General features: G+C 44.5%; 10 non-coding genes across 10 annotated transcripts; 5 read left to right on the top strand and 5 right to left on the bottom strand.

Moving 5' to 3' along the window:
• Positions 1–14,089: 14,089 nt before the first annotated feature.
• Positions 14,090–14,162, bottom strand: trnav-aac (transfer RNA valine (anticodon AAC)). The gene has a single exon. It is a non-coding gene; the product is annotated as a tRNA-Val (tRNA).
• Positions 14,163–14,919: 757 nt separating this feature from the next.
• Positions 14,920–15,001, top strand: trnal-cag (transfer RNA leucine (anticodon CAG)). The gene has a single exon. It is a non-coding gene; the product is annotated as a tRNA-Leu (tRNA).
• A 997-nt stretch (positions 15,002–15,998) lies between these two features.
• Positions 15,999–16,071, bottom strand: trnav-aac (transfer RNA valine (anticodon AAC)). Its single transcript has one exon. It is a non-coding gene; the product is annotated as a tRNA-Val (tRNA).
• Positions 16,072–16,821: 750 nt separating this feature from the next.
• trnal-cag (transfer RNA leucine (anticodon CAG)) lies at positions 16,822–16,903 on the top strand. The gene has a single exon. It is a non-coding gene; the product is annotated as a tRNA-Leu (tRNA).
• Positions 16,904–17,900: 997 nt separating this feature from the next.
• On the bottom strand, positions 17,901–17,973 carry trnav-aac (transfer RNA valine (anticodon AAC)). The gene has a single exon. It is a non-coding gene; the product is annotated as a tRNA-Val (tRNA).
• A 757-nt stretch (positions 17,974–18,730) lies between these two features.
• trnal-cag (transfer RNA leucine (anticodon CAG)) lies at positions 18,731–18,812 on the top strand. The gene has a single exon. It is a non-coding gene; the product is annotated as a tRNA-Leu (tRNA).
• Positions 18,813–19,784: 972 nt separating this feature from the next.
• trnav-aac (transfer RNA valine (anticodon AAC)) lies at positions 19,785–19,857 on the bottom strand. The gene has a single exon. It is a non-coding gene; the product is annotated as a tRNA-Val (tRNA).
• Positions 19,858–20,609: 752 nt separating this feature from the next.
• Positions 20,610–20,691, top strand: trnal-cag (transfer RNA leucine (anticodon CAG)). Its single transcript has one exon. It is a non-coding gene; the product is annotated as a tRNA-Leu (tRNA).
• A 998-nt stretch (positions 20,692–21,689) lies between these two features.
• trnav-aac (transfer RNA valine (anticodon AAC)) lies at positions 21,690–21,762 on the bottom strand. Its single transcript has one exon. It is a non-coding gene; the product is annotated as a tRNA-Val (tRNA).
• A 751-nt stretch (positions 21,763–22,513) lies between these two features.
• Positions 22,514–22,595, top strand: trnal-cag (transfer RNA leucine (anticodon CAG)). Its single transcript has one exon. It is a non-coding gene; the product is annotated as a tRNA-Leu (tRNA).
• The last annotated feature ends 516 nt before the right edge of the window (positions 22,596–23,111 follow it).

Below are 23,111 nucleotides of genomic sequence, written 5' to 3'. Positions count from 1 at the left end.
CCCCTACAAAGTTTCCCATTCAAAATATCCCTTCACTCCTTCGTTTATCTCAGCATCCAGATAACAAGCAAGTTTAAGGATCTGTTTCATGCTAATTTTGCCCCCTGTTTGGCACGCATACAGAAAGACTTCGATCAATGGTCATTACTCCCTTTGAATTTGGCCGCTCGGATCAATTGTGTCAAAATGAACACTCTCCCTAAGTTCTCCTATTTGTTCCAATGTATTCCTACTTTTATTACTCAAAGATTTTTCAAGAAAATTGATAGTTTAATTTTGGAATTCATTTGGAATAATAATAATAAAAAAAACCCTATACTGAGGAAGGAATTCCTACAAAGACCTAAGTCCTCTGGAGGGATGGCCTTACCAAATTTGAGGTTTTATTACTGGGCTACCAATCTTAGAATTGTACAATATTGGATTACATCTGACTCTATTTACTCCCACCCCTCTTGGTTAGCCATGGAGTCCCTCTCCACGAAACCCATGTCCCTTTTGTCCTTGGTACACTCCCCGATTAGTAACCCACTCTCCCCCTATGTGAAGAACATTGTTGTTAAATCTACTGTGAGGATCTGGAATCAATTTAGGTGGAACTTTGGATTACATACTTTTTCAAGCTATGCTCCTCTGGATGCAAATCCTGTGTTTCCTCCCTCTTTATCTGATTGCACTTTTACAGTCTGGTCTAACCTGGGCATTAAAAGGTTTAGAGACTTATACATCCAGAATGTATTTGCATCTTTTCAACAACTTCAGGAGCTGTTCTCCATCCTGAAGAGTATTTTTTTCGATATCTACAAGCTCATAGTTTTGCCCACAAAACATATGCCCAATTTCCAAACCTGCCTGCCAATGCAATCTCAGATGTTTTCTCCACTCAACTCCCAATCATGAAAAGAGGTATGATTTCTTATATTTATAATAAAATTCAAACCCTGTCTCTAACCTCTCCGAATACTGTGAAGGCTGTTTGGGAGGAGGAACTGGGTGAAGGCATCTCAGATGAGCACTGGGGTGATATTCTAAAACGGGTCCATAACCTCATCTTTCTGTGCCAGACATGGCCTAATTCAATGCAAAGTGGTTCACCGCACTAAAGCTAGACTCTTAAAAATTTTTCATACAGTTGATCCATCTTGTGAAAAATGTCACCAGACCCCTGCAAATCATGTCCACATGTTTTGGCCCTGTGCTTCTCTTTATAATCAATTACTGGATGGCAATATTCAAAACTCTGTCAGAGGTAACTGGGATGCTTTTGAAACCTAATGCATTGACCGCCTTGTTTGGAATATCTCCGGTGCCTTTACCTAAATTGCAACTGGACATCTTTGCCTTTATTACTATATTGGCCCGACGTCTTATTCTTCTAAGGTGGAAGTCAACATCACCCCCTTCTCACACAATGTGGATTAAAGAGATCCTTAATAATTTAAAAATGGAAAAAATTCGGTATACGTTAAAAGGATCCTCACATAAATATAAAGAAGAGTGGGGCCCTTTTCTTGCTTATACAGAAATGATTATTTTCCCAGTTGTTCCTGAATAGGATCCCCCTTTGTCCAGATGTTATCCTCTGCTTATTAATTTAACTTTGCACCACTGCAATATTATTACAGTGTCATTGTATTTATCTACATATTTGGACATCTATTTATTTCATTTCCTCTCTCTCTCTCTCTTTATGGCGTTCTTTGTCTTCCCATCCCTACTCTGCCTTAAAAGTGCATTAAGGAGTTTTTCAACTTTAAAAATACTTATTTTCCACCATAAATATGTTACAAATATTCAATGATGTGTACAATGTGCCCCGACATATTCATTGCAAGTACCGCTAAGAGCGCTGAATTGTCAATTAAAAGTTGCAGTGCCGGTCCGGCACCACAATTTTTTTGGGGAGACTTTGAGATGATGTGACATAATGCGTGCTCCCGCTGGCCTGATTTAGGTTTCGTTTTGTCCGCCATTACTCCGCCCGATGCTTAGTTAGCAACAGCAACTGTGCAGTATTGAGGATGGATCTTTCAGAAACTAAGAAAAGACTGGCTTCCAGCACTGCCACAACTCCAGCACAGACCCCACGCAGGCAAAAGAAACTTAAATTTTACTCGAGCACTACTAAAGGAGTGAGGAAGGAGTTCCCCTCTTCCGTGCACGTACATGGAGGCCACAGACACGAGCATTTCAGTAAGCTGCAGTTTCCCCCCAAGGCCTGCAGGGGCCGTTGTTTCACATAAAAAGTGAAAACTCCTTAATGCACCTTTAAAGACTGAGACCATCATTATATGAGGGGGTACCCAAAAGTAACCGGACTTCAGCTGTAACTTTTTTTTAAAATTTTCGCAATTATTTGAAACTGTCACCTTCAAAATACTCTCCTTTGGCTTGAATACAACGCTGCACATGAGATTTTAACTGTACAGAAGAGTCGGCATAACCGTGCGTGACTGTGCCTTTAAGATAGAACTTCGATTTCCCCTCCCCCGCCTGTATGCCTGCCTTACCTGTCTGCTGCTGCTCCAGTTTCATCTTTGACAACAAAAAGCAGTCGCCCGGGGCCAGATCAGGTGAATATGGCGGTGGGGAAGCTGGCTGGTCACGGTTTTTGTCCAAAAATATGCTTTACGCACAACATTTCGTGCTATTTCTGTGCGTAACGGGGTGTCCTGTGGTCTGCTGTCTGCTATGATGCGGCCATTTCCGGGTGCCTTCGTCTCACTGCTTCTAATAACCTCCTGAGGATTATCTGTCTGGATCTCTACAATACTCCCAGCAGATCTGCAATGTCATCAAAAGTCCTGCGTGGATCTACCACGACATCTTCTTCAGTTTTTGTGACATTTTCCTCTGTTCTGGAAGTGGATTGTTGTCCTCTGCGTGCCTGGTCTTCGTGATGTAATCTGATTACTTATAAAGGGCCCAACCACCCTAAGAATCCTTCTTAAAGAATGTCTGCAACATGGTGAGTGTTTCTGCCGCTGTTTTTCCCAATAAAAAACGAGATGTTTTGACAGAGCGCATATCAGTGGGTATCCGCCATCTTGAAAAATCGAAAAGTGGGGTGTAACTCTGTCAACATACACAATGGCTGTGTTCGAAGCCGCGTACTTACCGACTACTCATACTAACTTATTGAGTATGCAGTGCGTTTACACTGGCAGTATGCGATTTTGCGTAGGCGAGAAGTTCCCGGATGCATACTGCATTCGCTAGAAATGTTGAGTAGACATCGTGAGTTCACTACTCATACTGAAATTACCCAAGATGCAACGCGACGGACATTTGAATAAACTTTATTCAGTTCACAATGATTGTTTCTTAATGATGTACATTTAGCAAGCTGAGTATGGTTCTAGATAAATTTTTCCCTCCAATTTTTGTGCTCGTAGGTATGTTATGTTACGAGATTTCTGATTGGATTTACATTGATTAAAAATATATAAAAAAACCCCACACATCTGACAACAAGTCCATGTTGAAAGCGACCATGATGTACCAAAGACGGCGAGCCGATCTTTGTTGAAGAGCCGAAAAAACTCTCCGTCAGTAAAGTATCATAATTGGCGCCATAACTGGTCCGTTAATGGGACACAGGTCCAAACGGCGATGTTAAGCGAGATATATTGCTGAAAGATTGGCTTCTTGTTTTCAAAGTAAAAGCACAGATTTATCACTGAGGTTTTTTTTGCATGAGAAAGGGAAAGGGGTGCTTTATTTTGGTGAAAATAACTGGAAGTGCGTTGCTCACTGCGGCTGGCTTGAATTTCGCCGAATTCGTCTGAACAAAATCCTAAACGGCTGATATTCGGACAAATAAACGACACACTCGGACTCTAAACGACCACTTTGTCGCCTAATTTACAAAATAATCTCGATGAATTTATACATTTGAAGAGTTTAGAGCGAAAGTGAAATCAGCTGTAGCAGGTCGATTTCTGCTCAGGGAGGAGTGCAATGCATTGTGGGTTATTATGTAGTATGCTGTAGTGTAAACGCTTTGCATACTGTTTGATGGACTGAGTAAGCAGGATGCAGGATGGATAGTATGAGTATGGAAGGATGTAGTAGGCAGTATGCGGTTTCGAACACAGCCAATGACTGTCAGCTAATGCTTCACTGGGGAAGACCAAACCTGGCACAGTTATGCATGAGGTTATCCTGTAGCGACATCTAGCGGCCAAAGTCGGAACTTCATTGTATTTTTTTATTAATAGAATTAGTCTATTTATTTATTTTTACTATTTATTATTATTTTTTGGGTGTCTGTTTTTTGTTTTGTTTTGATTGTTTTTTGTTGTTGTTTTGTTGGGAAAAACTGCAACACCGTCAGTTACATATACTGTGAATCTTTGACTTCCTGAATAAACAAAATTGTGAAAAAAAAATCGACCATTATACATGAGCATGTCTAATACATTGGGCACTGTGGCTTCAATGTCAGTATTTCAAAAAAAATATTTCAAATAACCTCACAAAACGGACTAAAGTGAACTGATGTGATGTGACAGTGTTCATACCTGGTGGCCTCAGAACTGAATTTGTGCGATTCTGGGTTGCAGATTCTCTTCAGTAAAGGTAAGGAGGGGTTTTCTGGGTCAGTCCTGGCTGCTGTCACTCTGCCGGCTCTGTGTTCAAACCAGACTGTGCTGTTGCTCTGTTCTTCACTGTGCTTCACTCTGTAGAGTAAATAAAGAACAAAAAAAAAACAATTGGCTGAATTATAAAATACCGGGAGTTACTGCAGCTGCTGTCTTCAGTCAGCAACTTGTTGATTAAGCTGTCTTTTAAGACAATAATGTGTGTGAAACGTGGGAAGTGCATTATAACAAACAATTACAGTTCTGTATTGCCAACAACTTAGGACTATTTCAGTGTTGTTGATGATCGCTTAGAAACGAACATGTAGGAACAGCGACTGTGAGTATTTACATGATGAACAAGTCCATTTTGGCCTGGAGTTTAACATTGACATTTAAGTATAAGATGTACACACCTTTCACAAGAACGTTGTCTGTGTTGCCGATTCTATACTGTCCCAGCGCTCCCATGAAGCCAGAAAAAAGAAATACTTGTATGAATCCAGGCTCTTGTACGCAGAAGAACTGTTGATTAGAAAACAGTAATTGTCTGCGTCCTGCAGACGGGGAGTTCTTGAGTCTCAGCCGTGGATATGTTTCCTGCTGCAGCCTGAAATCTGTAGTTTCTCCTGGTATCGGTCTTTGTTGTGTTACGTCAAGATTTTCCACTTGATCTGACAACACAACAATATCCCGATACTCCTTATCAGTCGACATTTTTAACGTTAAAGAACACCGAATGTGCACTACTCTCTATGGACAGTGCATATCACTGTTTGTTTTCACTCCAACATGGCGGCGGTCCTGCGGCTGCCAACTTCCGGGTCACGTGAGTGCAAATACTCTATACCTTGAATACAAAGACCCCCATGTTTCCTACGGCCCCTTGTGGGCACAGGGAGGAACAGAAAATTCAATTTTAGAATTGGATATAAGGTGTGCCAATACCGCCAACCCCACTTCCAAAAGAGCCCAGGATGCTCACCCAGTGCGGCCACCGCTTATGTCCATACATTTTGTGAAATCAACAGATGCCTCGCTCCAAACTTAGGCCACATTTACACAACACTTCAAGTGAAAAAGGTGTTTCTGCATTTTTTGTTTCAGGAAAGTTTAACGTTTTCATTGCAGCTGCGTCAACAATGAGTAGGATTACTGATTGTTTGAAAATGTATTGAGTAGCACGACAACGACACCCTGGGAATTTCACCCAGAGAATTATTTAAACCATAAAGGCACATGGGTTTGTTGCTCAGTAGAGGGGCATGAGACTTGTTCAAAGTGTAAGAATACAGATTTGATTAAACAAACAGGTCTAAAAAGAAATGACATACATGCAGTAAAACTCAGTGGGGAAAGTTAAGATTTACTCTGGCTGAGGCCTCATGGATGGGCCCGAGCTGGTGCAGGGGAGGGACCTTCCAAAAGTGTGCAGCCATACCTTCCAAATCAAGCAGCCTCTGACCCGAAAATGACGCGCCACATGTAGCAGGGAGGAGGGCTGCTTTTATACTGGGCCACCTTCTCAGTGGCCAATCAGCAGCACTGGCACAAGGCACACAGAGCAGATGCCTCTCTGCTGCCACACAAAATTCTAAAAACAATGTTTCCGTGACAACAGCAGAATCCCTGAAAACTGTAAACAGACACCTAAAATGCAGGAAAAGCCCAGGCGCCAACCTCCGCTGGTGAAAAATGAAGCCAATGCGAAGCGCAGGAAAGCTGCAATTCCAGGGAAATTCCAGCAGGGGGCGATGATATTGGTTTCAAAAAGAGCCATTGGAACCCACTGAGAAATGCCGATCTGCCGATACAGTCAGCTCCTGTGATGTACTGTCTTCAAAATGTACAGCAGGACATGGCAGCATTTTCATTTACATCTTTCCCTGTTCTAATGTGCAGACAGGAGTTACTAAAACGCCACGCCGGGATCGAGAGCGCCGTAGCAGATTCACTAGAAGAAAAGGTCAACATCAAAACTTACCTGAAGTCAGAGAAGCTTCTCATCATCAATGAGGAGGATTTCTTTGACCCTCAGTTTGACTTTGACTTCACCGACACCGAAGATGAGGAAAAGTTCTACAGAGGCGAAGAGGAGTATAAACGCCCACATGGTTGGAATCGTATCGCCCTCAAGGTAAATATTACTCCAGATTTCCCTCAAACTGTTTAGCAGTTTCACGTTGAGGACTTTAAAATTTGAATCTGATCTTCCCATGACCTGTTTCCGGCAATGTTTGAGTGAAACTGTGAACTTGTGTTGTTGTTGTTGTTGGTTTTTTTTTTTTTGTTTTGTTTTTTTTTAAATATATTTGGAGATTCCACTTCAGTCTAGTTCATTTCATTTGAGTCCCTATTCGAGGTAATTTGTGTTGCAGCAAGGCACAAAAGATAAATAACGCACATACATACACTGCTAGTCAGAAGTTGGACCGTCAGCTGCAATGTGCAGAAGTCAGGTTGGTCCACAGCTGACTGAATTGTTAGAATTCATATTATGACAAGAACCGATCAGCTGAGTAAAGAGAAACCATGCTCCATCTGAAGGTCAGTCAGTCCAGAAAGCTGCACAAACACTGAAGGTGTCCTCGAGTGTAGAACAAAAACCTTCCAGTGCTCCGGAGTCAGGATCAGGTCATCCGAGTCCCCGGCCTCAGAAATCACCAGTTACCAGCAGCTCAGGTCACTGAAGACCAGTGTTGGGCAAGTTACTTTAAAAAAGTAATTAGTTAGAATTACAAATTACTTCTCCCAAAAAGTAATTGAGTTAGTAACTCAGTTACCTCATTGAAAAAGTAATTAGTTACTCAGCAAAGTAACTGACATTATTTTTCATGTTCTACACATTACCACATTCTATAACATCTAGAGGTTATAGAATAACCTAAAATATTACAATTAAACGAACTAAAAGTCAGCATTAAAAATGAGAATTGAGTAACAGAACCGTCTTTTATTAGCCCAATTATCTGGCTACTTACCCGTTTAAGGTGGAAAGCCATGTTGTTGTGAAGTGATATGAAAGGACACAATTTGCATTTGACTTTTTTTTGGATCATCTTTGACTTGGTCTGAAGTTCTGTTTTTTTCCGACATTGTAAGACTTTTAAAGTTAAGCCAAATCACCACCGAGATGCTGCTCTGTGACGGAGCTCTGCGCAAAATGGGATTGTGCCACTCACCATGGTGGTTGATTCACAGACACTAAATAGATAGGATATTGAATAAAACTACAAGTTAAGTAAATTTTTCCACAGTATATTTGATAGGCTAACATGTATATCAAATAGGCTTTATATCATGTTTATTTGGGGAAAAAAACCAAGCAATTCTATGTAAAACCAGTCATTCAGCACCCCCATACAGCTGTAATGGAATGGTCCTCGTTTAATAATCACATTTTTTCGATGCTTCCACTGCGTGATTGGTAGTCGAATCAGGCCCCTTCGAACGAATCGTCGAATCGTCGACTATCTGAGGACAACCCTAATAACATCTATAACATCAAAGATGTTTATATCAATTGATTGAAGAATAAAAACACTTTATACAGTATTTTAGAACATTTAGTATTTATTTGAACTAAATTGCAGCCTGTTAAGAAAACACAAATGTAAACTTCTGGCCATTAAGTATTGCAAATCTCTGTAACTGTACATTAAGCCTCCTGTGTGCCAGTGGACCTGCAGTCAGTGTGTTCAGCTCGGCTCTGGTCGCCTGCTGGTTGCTTGTTTTAACTGAGCGGCTCGTCTCCCTCCTGCTGCATTTGGGCTCGGGGTCGGGTTAGCAGCAGCAGCAGCAGCAGGTGTCATGCTAGCATATGGCAGACGTGGATAAAGTCTTCCAGTGAGACTTCCAGTTTCAGAACGCTACCTTTCTATGTCCTGGGCTCGAGCTCGACGCCATTGTCTCTGTCTTGTTGTGTTTACCGGTCAGAGCGTGCAGCGAGTGAGACACGTGAGCAGGGCATGCCCGCCCACCAGCCAATCATCATCGCGTCTTCGTCACCCCCCCCCCCCCCCCCCCCCCCCCCCGCCATTCCCCTCTCCCCCCTCCTCCCTGCTCTCTCCTGCAGCTGATGTGTGCGGCAGAAGCAGACACTCGCGCTTCATTCAATCTAATTGTAGTAACGCGCCACTTCATATTCTTAGTAACGGTAACGGCGTTGCAACGATGGGAAAAGTAACTAATTAGATTATTCGTTACTGCAAAAAATTACGCCGTTACTAATGCCGTTATTCCCGACACTGCTGAAGACAGAGATCCAGTAGCAGACACTTCTCGATCAGCTGTTCAGAGGAGACCGAAACCGATCAGGACTTCAGGGTCAAAGAACTGCAAGGAACCACGACCGAGGAAAAGCAACAAGCAGGAGAGATTTGATTGGGCCGAGAAGCACAAGGAATGCACATGAGACCAGTGGAGATCTGCTTTGGTCTGATCAGTCCTGGTCTGAGATCTGTGGTTCCACGGTTCCACTGTGAAGCCTGGAGGAGGAGGGTGAAGGTGTGGGGGGACTGAGACGCTGTGGGGGATTGATTCCAAGCTGAAGACTCCCTGAACCTGCATGGCTGCCACAGCATCCTGCAGTCACATGACATCCCATCAGTTTCAGCTGGACCAGCAGGATGATGGACCAAACAGGCTCTCCAGGCTGAGAGGAGGACAGCGATGGAGAGCTGCCAGAGAACTGGTCCTCCTCTGTCACCTGGTCTAGAAACTAGGGGTCTGTTTCATAAAGCACATTTTGTGAAAACTCACACAGCATTTCAGACAATTTTCTTTTTTAGTGGTACATGTTCACGTCACAGCCATCATCTATAAACAGCCTGATCAGTTCTTTGTTGCAAATAACAGTATTTTATACAATGTCAGAGACCCAATACAACAATATAACTCTAAATATATATCTATGTTTGTTCAGGTGTTGGATAAATATGGTGACAATACGTGGTTGGGAAACACTTCTCGAAACACTGAGTCCATATCTGGAGAGTGGCCCGTCTGCTACCACGGCACGACCATCCAAGGAGCTAAAGGCATCATGGAGGGACACTACAAGGTTTGTCACCCAGGTAGAGATGAACACAGCAGGAACGTTTCAGACTGAATCAGCTACACTCAATGTATGTTTGTCTTTGGCAGCCAGGCCCAGGGGTGAAGCATGGCAGCGGGATTTACTCCACCCCTGACCTCGACGTGGCAGTCTGCTATGCAAAAAGATTCCAGTTGGAAAAGAACGGGAAGTGGTACAAAGTGATTCTGCAGAACCGCATTCACCCCGAGTTCGGAGAGGTGTACGACAATTACTGGCTGGTCCCCATCTCGGGTGACGAATCAGACGAAGACATGAAGGTGAAAGTTGAGCGGGCGATCCGGCCTTATGGCCTTCTGTTCAAAGAGGACTAACAAGCAAAATGGCTTCTTTAGAAAAAGAAAGAAAATCTAATAAAAAAATATCTTGCTAAGTTCATTTCAAGGAACTTGAAGTCAAAGACAGTGAAAGATGCCGTGTGAGTTGTCTCTCAGGTACTTTCAGAGTTTTACTCTTTTTTTTTTTTTTTACCACTGACTTGGCTTCACAGATTAACTGCTGGTGCCCTCGGTTCTGGACACTGCCTCTATTACCGCGCTGATTTGGATCATAGACTGAAAATGCAATGCGATTTTGTAAACTAGCTAGCCGGTGGCTAAACAAATCAGTGTACTATGCTAAGCAGCGTTACCTAGAGACAGCATGCCACTGCAGCGGGCAGCTGAGGAAGGGGACGGACTTATGAACTTCAGAAGTTATGTTTATTTGGGTCTTTTCCTTTGGTGCGTTTGGATTTTTTTTCTTTCTTCTTTTTGAAGATCTAAAATCCTCCAGCAGTATGATTTTCAAATGAGGGAAATTGACATGTAGTTGTGGCTTTCCAACCATTAGGAGGCACTGCAAGGTTATGGTTTGCAAGGGTGTCCTCAGACATTCGACAATTCGATGATTCATTCGAAGGGGCCTGATTCGAAGGCCAATCATGCAGTCAAAGCATGCAAAATGTGGTTATTAAACGAGGACCATTCCATTACAGCTGTATGGGGGTGCTGAATGACTGATTTTACATAGAATTGCTTGTTTTTTTCCAAATAAACATGATATAAAGCCCGATATACATGTTAGCCTATCAAATATACTGTGGAAAAAATTACTTAACTTGTACTTTTATTCAATATTCTATCTATTTAGTATTTGTTAATGTACCACCATGGTGAATGGCACATTCCGATTTTGCGCAGAGCACCATCACAGAGCAGCATCTCCGTGGTGATTTTACTTAACTTTAAAAGGCTCGCAATGTCGGGAAAAAAACTTCATAACAAGTCAAAGATGATCCAAAAAAGTCAAATGCAAGTTGTGTCAGTAGCTCCTTTCATATCATTCCACAACTATTATATGGCTTTCCACTTTAATTTAATTGTATTGTTTAATTGTAATATTTTAGGTTACTATATTATTATTTTTCATTTATCTAAAAGGCTTATTCTATTTAATTTAATGTTTGTTTTTGCATGGATGTTGCGCTGTGAAACGGACCGACACAGTGCAATTAAGCCTATTTCATTTAATTTGAGCAGATAATGTGAGAAATTTTTCAGCCAAAAAATTTGAGCTTATCTGCAGAGCTTATAGATATAAATAAATTACATTATTTATCCCGTTTGTTAGAAGTGGGTTTGGTTCTGGTCATTTGAAGTACTTCATTTGTTTGATGTTTAAAGTTACTGACACTTTGTTCCAGTCTGTGTTTCAGTTGTGTGTAGGAACAAAAATAAAAGTGTTGTTTTACCTGCCGAGTGCCCAGGCTGTTTTTTTTTTTTTTATTACTGCAACATTTTGCTGTAGCCTCTAGGGGTGTCCTCAGACATTCGACGATTCGATGATTCGTTCGAAGGGGCCTGATTCCATGGCCAATCATATAGTTGAAGCATCGCAAAATGTGGTTATTAAACGAGGGCCATTCCATTACAGCTGTATGGGGGTGCTGAATGACTGATTTTGCATAGAATTGCTTGTTTTTTTCAAATAAACATGATATAAAGCCTATTTGATATACATGTTAGCCTATCAAATATACTGTGGAAAACTTTACTTAACGTGAAGTTTTATTCAGTATTCTATCTATTTAGTGTTTGTGAATGAACCACCATGGTGAGTGGCACTACCCGATTTTGCACAGAGCACCATCACAGAGCAGCATCTTGGTGGTGATTTGGCTTAATTTTAAAAGGCTCACAATGTCGGAAAAAAAACCTCAGAACAAGTCAAAGATGATCCAAAAAAAGTCAAATGCAAGTTGTGTCAGGAGCTCCTTTCTTATCATTCCACAACAACTATATGGCTTTCCGCCTTAAACGGGTAAGTAGCAAGATTATTGGGATAATAAAAGATGTTTCTGTCACTCACTTCTCAATTTCATTGCTGACTTTTATTTCATTTAATTGTAATATTTGAGGTTATTATATTATTATTTTTTATTTATCTGAAAGGCTTGTCCTATTTAATTTAGTGTTTGTTTTTGCATGGATGTTGCGCTGTGCAACGGACCCGACACAGCACAATTAAGCCTTTAATTTCATTTAATTTGAGCAGATAATGTGACAAATTGTTTAGCCAAAAAATGTGAGCTTATCTGCACAGATTATAGATATAAATAGATTACATGCTTTAGCCTGTTCATTAGAAGTGGGTTTGGTTCTGGTCATTTGAACTACTTCATTTGTTTGATGTTTAAAGTTACCAACACTTTGTTCCAGTCTGTTTCAGTGTGTAGGAAAAAAATAAAAGTGTTTTACCTGCCTGCGCTGTTTTTTTTTTTTAAATTATTACTGCAACATTCTGCTGTAGCCTATACTCAAATGATTCTTTAAAAAAAAAAGATTATAGATTCGACTATCAGTCGACGATCAGCAGGATCGGACAAATCAGATTCGACTATGTAAATTCTTAGTCAGGGACACCTCTCGTGGTTTGTATGTTGAGCTGGTCACTCTTAGGAGAGGCCACTTCTCTCATGTCATCTTTGTCATTTCAGGTATGATATAAACACAAAACTAAGTGGAAGTTGTTCAGTAAACTTTTAAATGTTCCATGTCTCAATAAAACAGATAATGAGTGTTTATTTGAAATTAAGTTGTGACGCTGTCGTCACTTTGATGGCGGACGAACAACACGGACACACAGCTTTCCAGCAATGAGCAACTTGTATTAAAGTTGCCTGCAACGTAACAATGACCACTTACAAGACACAACCATCAACAGTCCTTCTATCCACAACTTGTCGACAACTCCAAACTTATGTTGACCTGTGAGACGGGAGTCGACGTTTCTGTTAATGCCGTAGTTCACACCCCCTTCTCCAGACATGTGACATCAAGGACTGACTTGGGATCTGGTATTTCGCTGCTTAAAAACTACGTGTAATGTAAAATCTACACAGAATGCTATGACACACCCAATGGTCCTGTCTGAAGTCCACATTTTTGAATTCACTGCTTCATTTTATTGACAACAATGACACGTGCTCCTGCCGGATTTAAATCTTCCAACATCTCTGGGAAACATGCTCCCCTGAAAGACATAAGTCGTCTTCCTTTTTGAAACCAACCTCTGCTACTGGTGACTGTCTTGACACACACCGCTGCTTGCTCACACTTTTCTTGATCCCTGTTCTCAAAAAAAGACATGTCTTCTTCCTTTTTGCAGCCAATTGCCACTTCCGGCTTGGATGAACATTGACTTTTCAGCTTGGGCAGGTAGTGTGGCCGAGCGGTCCAAGGCGCTGGATTCAGGTTCCAGTCTCTCCGGAGGTGTGTTGGGGGTGTCAATGACACTCTGAGAGACTTTGCATCACAAAGGAAACAGGTCTCCACCACACACCCATGAAGTTGAAATTCCACTGGTGAGAAATATATTGGCTTAGCAGACTCATCATTTAGAAGTTTTGCAGTCCTCCAAGTCAGGAATGACACATGTACATGAAAGAAAACAACACAACAAACAATGCAGCCTGGAGTATGGGGCTGCTTTCACATCAGGGCAGTCCATGACTTGATTTCCTCTGGTGGGGGGAAGCTGAGAAATTTCATACAGTCATTTGACTTGGCTAGCTTTCCAACTGCACTCTTGACAGAGGACCAAATGCATGGGTAACGTCATCCAATTACAACAGCTGCTCATTTAGGGGCACTGCCGCCCGATACAAATGCTGACCAGACAGGCAGGCGAAGAAATCTGGCTCATTTGAATGGTGTGGGCCAGGAGTCAGCCTGGAAGACCGGCATGTTTTTGCGAGGGGAGCTTTCACACATGCGCAAATGATGAGCCTTCTCCCAGAAAGTCCCGATTTTACAGGGCTGGTGTGAAAGTGCCCCTGAATGCCTCTGTTCTGACAACCTCTTTTAACGCCTAACAGATTGGAGTCAAAAGCCATCAGCCAAAACACAAGTGGCACTGAAGCACACCTGTAAGTTTCCCCCCTGTTTCGACCAGGGGACCTTTCGTGTGTTAGACGAACGTGATGACCACTACACTACGGAAACCCTTGTGCCAACGGCCCATGACAGCATGGACACATTTGACTTGAAGCAAGCATAAGCCATGGCTGTGATCACAGCTTTGGAGACCACATTGATTTGAGGACATTGAGGACATCTGGATCACAGAACATCCATGCTTGACCACGTTGAGAAAGTTGGATGGCTGTGATACTTCCAAGTGACAGCAGGTAGAAAAGTTCCTGGTAGAGGGAAATCTCCAACTTTGAGTAAGCCGGGGAACCAAGGCAATCCACTGTTTTCTTCCCTCAACCAAAATTCAGTCATTCATCCATTGACAACAGCTGAGCTTGGCCACTTTGGCTGAAGTCTGTGATACTTTGCATCACAAAAGCAAGAGTTTTCATCCAACCACACAAGCATTAGGTGTCCATTTCCCAGGTGAGAAGCATATTGGCCTCCCAGGCTCAACAGGTGGAAGTATCAAAGCCGTCCAACTTTCTCAACATGGCCAGCCACAGCCAAACAGCTGCTTATTGCACTTAGTAAGTATTTAGTAAGGATTTTTGCCCTCAAAAGCCTTTGCTGTCGAGCAGAGTGGCGCAGCGGGAGCGTGCTGGGCCCATAACCCAGAGGCCAACGGATCGAAACCGTCCTGTGCTACTGGTGACTGTCTTGACACACACCACTGCTTGCTCACCCTTTTGTTGATCCCTGTTCTCAAAAAAAGACATGTCTTCTTCCTTTTTGCAGCCAATTGCCACTTCCGGCTTGGATGAACATTGACTTTTCAGCTTGGGCAGGTAGTGTGGCCGAGCGGTCCAAGGCGCTGGATTCAGGTTCCAGTCTCTCCGGAGGCGTGGGTTCAAATCCCACCACTGCCAGCTGGGAAACATTTGGAGGCTTCTCTGAAGCTGATCAAAGGAGTCAGCCAAGCCTCTCTGTTGCGGTGGGGAAATGTTCACTCACCTGCATTGTCTGTGCTTCAACAACAGAACTGCGGCACAAGCCTTATGAAAATACCTGGCTACTGAGAATTTCGTGAGAAGCCACATTTACCAAAGGTCATCCAGTCCACATAGGATGGCAGACTGATTGGAGCGGAGTCCCCACATCACAATAATTTCCGGAAGGCACACCCCGTGGTCAATCCGCTCCGTTGTTACGGCACAACATTTCTCAAATCCCATTGGTGAATAACAACTGAGTTGTACCACTTTCTTTTCATTGGGGGTGTCAATGACACTCTGAGAGACTTTGCATCACAAAGGAAACAGGTCTCCACCACACACCCATGAAGTTGAAATTCCACTGGTGAGAAATATATTGGCTTAGCAGACTCATCATTTAGAAGTTTTGCAGTCCTCCAAGTCAGGAATGACACATGTACATGAAAGAAAACAACACAACAAACAATGCAGCCTGGAGTATGGGGCTGCTTTCACATCAGGGCAGTCCATGACTTGATTTCCTCTGGTGGGGGGAAGCTGAGAAATTTCATACAGTCATTTGACTTGGCTAGCTTTCCAACTGCACTCTTGACAGAGGACCAAATGCATGGGTAACGTCATCCAATTACAACAGCTGCTCATTTAGGGGCACTGCCGCCCGATACAAATGCTGACCAGACAGGCAGGCGAAGAAATCTGGCTCATTTGAATGGTGTGGGCCAGGAGTCAGCCTGGAAGACCGGCATGTTTTTGCGAGGGGAGCTTTCACACATGCGCAAATGATGAGCCTTCTCCCAGAAAGTCCCGATTTTACAGGGCTGGTGTGAAAGTGCCCCTGAATGCCTCTGTTCTGACAACCTCTTTTAACGCCTAACAGATTGGAGTCAAAAGCCATCAGCCAAAACACAGGTGGCATTGAAGCACACCTGGATGCTTCCGCCCTGTTTCGACCAGGGGACCTTTCGTGTGTTAGACGAACGTGATGACCACTACACTACGGAAACCCTTGTGCCAACGGCCCATGACAGCATGGGCACATTTGACTTGAAGCAAGCATAAGCCATGGCTGTGATCACAGCTTTGGAGACCACATTGATTTGAGGACATTGAGGACATCTGGATCACAGAACATCCATGCTTGACCACGTTGAGAAAGTTGGATGGCTGTGATACTTCCAAGTGACAGCAGGTAGAAAAGTTCCTGGTTGAGGGAAATCTCCACCTTTGAGTAAGCCGGGGAACCAAGGCAATCCACTGTTTTCTTCCCTCAACCAAAATTCAATCATTCATCCATTGACAACAGCTGAGCTTGGCCACTTTGGCTGAAGTCTGTGATACTTTGCATCACAAAAGCAAGAGTTTTCATCCAACCACACAAGCATTAGGTGTCCATTTCCCAGGTGAGAAGCATATTGGCCTCCCAGGCTCAACAGGTGGAAGTATCAAAGCCGTCCAACTTTCTCAACATGGCCAGCCACAGCCAAACAGCTGCTTATTGCACTTAGTAAGTATTTAGTAAGGATTTTTGCCCTCAAAAGCCTTTGCTGTCGAGCAGAGTGGCGCAGCGGGAGCGTGCTGGGCCCAGAGGCCAACGGATCGAAACCGTCCTGTGCTACTGGTGACTGTCTTGACACACACCACTGCTTGCTCACCCTTTTCTTGATCCCTGTTCTCAAAAAAAGACATGTCTTCTTCCTTTTTGCAGCCAATTGCCACTTCCGGCTTGGATGAACATTGGCTTTTCAGCTTGGGCAGGTAGTGTGGCCGAGCGGTCCAAGGCGCTGGATTCAGGTTCCAGTCTCTCCGGAGGCGTGGGTTCAAATCCCACCACTGCCAGCTGGGAAACATTTGGAGGCTTCTCTGAAGCTGATCAAAGGAGTCAGCCAAGCCTCTCTGTTGCGGTGGGGAAATGTTCACTCACCTGCATTGTCTGTGCTTCAACAACAGAACTGCGGCACAAGCCTTATGAAATCACCTGGCTACTGAGATTTTCATGAGAAGCCACATTTACCAAGGGTCATCCAGTCCACATAGGATGGCAGACTGATTGGAGCGGAGTCCCCACATCACAATAATTTCCGGAAGGCACACCCCGTGGTCAATCCGCTCCGTTGTTACGGCACAACATTTCTCAAATCCCATTGGTGAATAACAACTGCGTTGTACCACTTTCTTTTCATTAGGGGTGTCAATGACACTCTGAGAGACTTTGCATCACAAAGGAAACAGGTCTCCACCACACACCCATGAAGTTGAAATTCCACTGGTGAGAAATATATTGGCTTAGCAGACTCATCATTTAGAAGTTTTGCAGTCGTCCAAGTCAGGAATGACACATGTACATGAAAGAAAACAACACAACAAACAATGCAGCCTGGAGTATGGGGCTGCTTTCACATCAGGGCAGTCCATGACTTGATTTCCTCTGGTGGGGGGAAGCTGAGAAATTTCATACAGTCATTTGACTTGGCTAGCTTTCCAACTGCACTCTTGACAGAGGACCAAATGCATGGGTAACGTCATCCAATTACAACAGCTGCTCATTTTGGGGCACTGCCACCCGATACAAATGCTGACCAGACAGGCAGGCGAAGAAATCTGGCTCATTTGAATGGTGTGGGCCAGGAGTCAGCCTGGAAGACCGGCATGTTTTTGCGAGGGGAGCTTTCACACATGCGCAAATGATGAGCCTTCTCCCAGAAAGTCCCGATTTTACAGGGCTGGTGTGAAAGTGCCCCTGAATGCTTCTGTTCTGACAACCTCTTTTAACGCCTAACAGATTGGAGTCAAAAGCCATCAGCCAAAACACAGGTGGCATTGAAGCACACCTGGATGCTTCCGCCCTGTTTCGACCAGGGGACCTTTCGTGTGTTAGACGAACGTGATGACCACTACACTACGGAAACCCTTGTGCCAACGGCCCATGACAGCATGGGCACATTTGACTTGAAGCAAGCATAAGCCATGGCTGTGATCACAGCTTTGGAGACCACATTGATTTGAGGACATTGAGGACATCTGGATCACAGAACATCCATGCTTGACCACGTTGAGAAAGTTGGATGGCTGTGATACTTCCAAGTGACAGCAGGTAGAAAAGTTCCTGGTTGAGGGAAATCTCCACCTTTGAGTAAGCCGGGGAACCAAGGCAATCCACTGTTTTCTTCCCTCAACCAAAATTCAATCATTCATCCATTGACAACAGCTGAGCTTGGCCACTTTGGCTGAAGTCTGTGATACTTTGCATCACAAAAGCAAGAGTTTTCATCCAACCACACAAGCATTAGGTGTCCATTTCCCAGGTGAGAAGCATATTGGCCTCCCAGGCTCAACAGGTGGAAGTATCAAAGCCGTCCAACTTTCTCAACATGGCCAGCCACAGCCAAACAGCTGCTTATTGCACTTAGTAAGTATTTAGTAAGGATTTTTGCCCTCAAAAGCCTTTGCTGTCGAGCAGAGTGGCGCAGCGGGAGCGTGCTGGGCCCATAACCCAGAGGCCAACGGATCGAAACCGTCCTGTGCTACTGGTGACTGTCTTGACACACACCACTGCTTGCTCACCCTTTTGTTGATCCCTGTTCTCAAAAAAAGACATGTCTTCTTCCTTTTTGCAGCCAATTGCCACTTTCGGCTTGGATGAACATTGACTTCTCAGTTTGGGCAGGTAGTGTGGCCGAGCGGTCCAAGGCGCTGGATTCAGGTTCCGGTCTCTCCGGAGGCGTGGGTTCAAATCCCACCACTGCCAGCTGGGAAAGGTTTGGAGGCTTCTCTGAAGCTGATCAAAGGTGTCAGCCAAGCCTCTCTGTTGCGGTGGGGAAATGTTCACTCACCTGCATTGTCTGTGCTTCAACAACAGAACTGCGGCACAAGCCTTATGAAATCACCTGGCAACTGAGATTTTCATGAGAAGCCACATTTACCAAGGGACTGATTGGAGCGGAGTCCCCACATCACAATAATTTCCGGAAGGCACACCCCGTGGTCAATCCGCTCCGTTGTTACGGCACAACATTTGTCAAATCCCATTGGTGAATAACAACTGAGTTGTACCACTTTCTTTTTATTAGGGGTGTCAATGACACTCTGAGAGACTTTGCATCACATAGGAAACAGGTCTCTACCACACACCCATGAAGTTGAAATTCCACTGGTGAGAAATATATTGGCTTAGCAGACTCATCATTAAGAAGTTTTGCAGTCCTCCAAGTCAGGAATGACACATGTACATGAAAGAAAACAACACAACAAACAATGCAGCCTGGAGTATGGGGCTGCTTTCACATCAGGGCAGTCCATGACTTGATTTCCTCTGGTGGGGGGAAGCTGAGAAATTTCATACAGTCATTTGACTTGGCTAGCTTTCCAACTGCACTCTTGACAGAGGACCAAATGCATGGGTAACGTCATCCAATTACAACAGCTGCTCATTTTGGGGCACTGCCGCCCGATACAAATGCTGACCAGACAGGCAGGCGAAGAAATCTGGCTCATTTGAATGGTGTGGGCCAGGAGTCAGCCTGGAAGACCGGCATTTTTTTGCGAGGGGAGCTTTCACACATGCGCAAATGATGAGCCTTCTCCCAGAAAGTCCTGATTTTACAGGGCTGGTGTGAAAGTGCCCCTGAATGCCTCTGTTCTGACAACCTCTTTTAACGCCTAACAGATTGGAGTCAAAAGCCATCAGCCAAAACACAGGTGGCATTGAAGCACACCTGGATGCTTCCGCCCTGTTTCGACCAGGGGACCTTTCGTGTGTTAGACAAACGTGATGACCACTACACTACGGAAACCCTTGTGCCAACGGCCCATGACAGCATGGGCACATTTGACTTGAAGCAAGCATAAGCCATGGCTGTGATCACAGCTTTGGAGACCACATTGATTTGAGGACATTGAGGACATCTGGATCACAGAACATCCATGCTTGACCACGTTGAGAAAGTTGGATGGCTGTGATACTTCCAAGTGACAGCAGGTAGAAAAGTTCCTGGTTGAGGGAAATCTCCACCTTTGAGTAAGCTGGGGAACCAAGGCAATCCACTGTTTTCTTCCCTCAACCAAAATTCAATCATTCATCCATTGACAACAGCTGAGCTTGGCCACTTTGGCTGAAGTCTGTGATACTTTGCATCACAAAAGCAAGAGTTTTCATCCAACCACACAAGCATTAGGTGTCCATTTCCCAGGTGAGAAGCATATTGGCCTCCCAGGCTCAACAGGTGGAAGTATCAAAGCCGTCCAACTTTCTCAACATGGCCAGCCACAGCCAAACAGCTGCTTATTGCACTTAGTAAGTATTTAGTAAGGATTTTTGCCCTCAAAAGCCTTTGCTGTCGAGCAGAGTGGCGCAGCGGGAGCGTGCTGGGCCACCAGAGGCCAACGGATCGAAACCGTCCTGTGCTACTGGTGACTGTCTTGACACACACCACTGCTTGCTCACCCTTTTGTTGATCCCTGTTCTCAAAAAAAGACATGTCTTCTTCCTTTTTGCAGCCAATTGCCACTTCCGGCTTGGATGAACATTGGCTTTTCAGCTTGGGCAGGTAGTGTGGCCGAGCGGTCCAAGGCGCTGGATTCAGGTTCCAGTCTCTCCGGAGGCGTGGGTTCAAATCCCACCACTGCCAGCTGGGAAAGGTTTGGAGGCTTCTCTGAAGCTGATCAAAGGAGTCAGCCAAGCCTCTCTGTTGCGGTGGGGAAATGTTCACTCACCTGCATTGTCTGTGCTTCAACAACAGAACTGCGGCACAAGCCTTATGAAATCACCTGGCTACTGAGATTTTCATGAGAAGCCACATTTACCAATGGTCATCCAGTCCACATAGGATGGCAGACTGATTGGAGCGGAGTCCCCACATCACAATAATTTCCGGAAGGCACACCCCGTGGTCAATCCGCTCCGTTGTTACGGCACAACATTTCTCAAATCCCATTGGTGAATAACAACTGCGTTGTACCACTTTCTTTTCATTAGGGGTGTCAATGACACTCTGAGAGACTTTGCATCACAACGGAAACAGGTCTCCACCACACACCCATGAAGTTGAAATTCCACTGGTGAGAAATATATTGGCTTAGCAGACTCATCATTTAGAAGTTTTGCAGTCGTCCAAGTCAGGAATGACACATGTACATGAAAGAAAACAACACAACAAACAATGCAGCCTGGAGTATGGGGCTGCTTTCACATCAGGGCAGTCCATGACTTGATTTCCTCTGGTGGGGGGAAGCTGAGAAATTTCATACAGTCATTTGACTTGGCTAGCTTTCCAACTGCACTCTTGACAGAGGACCAAATGCATGGGTAACGTCATCCAATTACAACAGCTGCTCATTTTGGGGCACTGCCGCCCGATACAAATGCTGACCAGACAGGCAGGCGAAGAAATCTGGCTCATTTGAATGGTGTGGGCCAGGAGTCAGCCTGGAAGACCGGCATTTTTTTGCGAGGGGAGCTTTCACACATGCGCAAATGATGAGCCTTCTCCCAGAAAGTCCCTGATTTTACAGGGCTGGTGTGAAAGTGCCCCTGAATGCCTCTGTTCTGACAACCTCTTTTAACGCCTAACAGATTGGAGTCAAAAGCCATCAGCCAAAACACAGGTGGCATTGAAGCACACCTGGATGCTTCCGCCCTGTTTCGACCAGGGGACCTTTCGTGTGTTAGACGAACGTGATGACCACTACACTACGGAAACCCTTGTGCCAACGGCCCATGACAGCATGGGCACATTTGACTTGAAGCAAGCATAAGCCATGGCTGTGATCACAGCTTTGGAGACCACATTGATTTGAGGACATTGAGGACATCTGGATCACAGAACATCCATGCTTGACCACGTTGAGAAAGTTGGATGGCTGTGATACTTCCAAGTGACAGCAGGTAGAAAAGTTCCTGGTTGAGGGAAATCTCCACCTTTGAGTAAGCCGGGGAACCAAGGCAATCCACTGTTTTCTTCCCTCAACCAAAATTCAATCATTCATCCATTGACAACAGCTGAGCTTGGCCACTTTGGCTGAAGTCTGTGATACTTTGCATCACAAAAGCAAGAGTTTTCATCCAACCACACAAGCATTAGGTGTCCATTTCCCAGGTGAGAAGCATATTGGCCTCCCAGGCTCAACAGGTGGAAGTATCAAAGCCGTCCAACTTTCTCAACATGGCCAGCCACAGCCAAACAGCTGCTTATTGCACTTAGTAAGTATTTAGTAAGGATTTTTGCCCTCAAAAGCCTTTGCTGTCGAGCAGAGTGGCGCAGCGGGAGCGTGCTGGGCCCCAGAGGCCAACGGATCGAAACCGTCCTGTGCTACTGGTGACTGTCTTGACACACACCACTGCTTGCTCACCCTTTTGTTGATCCCTGTTCTCAAAAAAAGACATGTCTTCTTCCTTTTTGCAGCCAATTGCCACTTCCGGCTTGGATGAACATTGGCTTTTCAGCTTGGGCAGGTAGTGTGGCCGAGCGGTCCAAGGCGCTGGATTCAGGTTCCAGTCTCTCCGGAGGCGTGGGTTCAAATCCCACCACTGCCAGCTGGGAAACATTTGGAGGCTTCTCTGAAGCTGATCAAAGGAGTCAGCCAAGCCTCTCTGTTGCGGTGGGGAAATGTTCACTCACCTGCATTGTCTGTGCTTCAACAACAGAACTGCGGCACAAGCCTTATGAAATCACCTGGCTACTGAGATTTTCATGAGAAGCCACATTTACCAAGGGTCATCCAGTCCACATAGGATGGCAGACTGATTGGAGCGGAGTCCCCACATCACAATAATTTCCGGAAGGCACACCCCGTGGTCAATCCGCTCCGTTGTTACGGCACAACATTTGTCAAATCCCATTGGTGAATAACAACTGAGTTGTACCACTTTCTTTTTATTAGGGGTGTCAATGACACTCTGAGAGACTTTGCATCACAGAGGAAACAGGTCTCCACCACACACCCATGAAGTTGAAATTCCACTGGTGAGAAATATATTGGCTTAGCAGACTCATCATTAAGAAGTTTTGCAGTCCTCCAAGTCAGGAATGACACATGTACATGAAAGAAA

This window comes from Salarias fasciatus, chromosome 7 (assembly GCF_902148845.1).
Source record: "Salarias fasciatus chromosome 7, fSalaFa1.1, whole genome shotgun sequence".
NCBI classification, from domain to species: Eukaryota; Metazoa; Chordata; class Actinopteri; order Blenniiformes; family Blenniidae; genus Salarias; species Salarias fasciatus.
Note: the sequence above shows the minus strand (reverse complement) of the source record. Positions and strands in the feature narration are given on the sequence as shown.